This window comes from Trachymyrmex cornetzi, unplaced genomic scaffold (assembly GCF_001594075.2).
Source record: "Trachymyrmex cornetzi isolate Tcor2-1 unplaced genomic scaffold, Tcor1.1 scaffold390, whole genome shotgun sequence".
Classification (NCBI taxonomy): domain Eukaryota; kingdom Metazoa; phylum Arthropoda; class Insecta; order Hymenoptera; family Formicidae; genus Trachymyrmex; species Trachymyrmex cornetzi.
This window is the reverse complement of record NW_017298641.1, coordinates 183,296-183,875: the sequence shown is the minus strand read 5'-3', so window position 1 is coordinate 183,875 and position 580 is coordinate 183,296. Positions and strand designations below refer to the sequence as shown.

At 31.6% G+C, this 580-nt stretch overlaps 1 protein-coding gene across 1 annotated transcript in view; it reads right to left on the bottom strand.

Moving 5' to 3' along the window:
• Positions 1-580, bottom strand: part of LOC108763995 (uncharacterized) — a 6,193-nt gene that overhangs the window by 3,062 nt on the left and 2,551 nt on the right. The gene's annotated exons all lie outside the window — the stretch shown is intronic.

The window sequence follows — 580 nt, the reverse complement described above, 5'->3', positions numbered from 1 at the left end:
GAGGGAATATCCACGATGACATCACGCTTTATGCAAGAACATTTTAAATCGATGGCCATTTCAGTTGGTTTAAGAAAAATCGGATCAAAAATATTTTGTAAATTAAGGAATTTCAAGAAATTGACCCCAAGAATACAATCGTCTTCTATTTGTGCAACAAGCATCGGAACCTCCAAGAAATAATTCGCAAGTCGAATCTTTATAATTGTTCCATATTTAAATAAATCTCGTTCCCCCGTGGGGTATTTAATATTACAATTAATCTCGCTCTTTCCTAGCCCGACATTATTGACAAAATTCTCTTTAATAATAGAAACGTCGGAGCCCGTATCTATTTTAAAAATACAGGGTTTGCCGTTTGCTTCACCCTTATAATTAAACTCCTCTAAATCACAGTTTATTCTATTCATCCTGAAAGAAAACGGATTAATGCACAAATTATTCAAATTTTCAATACAAGAAGAACATTGAGTATATTCATTTTTATTTTTATCATTTTTATTAAACCTGAAAGAATGATTATTAGTAACATCAGAAATGTGTGTGTGCGCATAATTATTAATACCTATACGTCGATTGA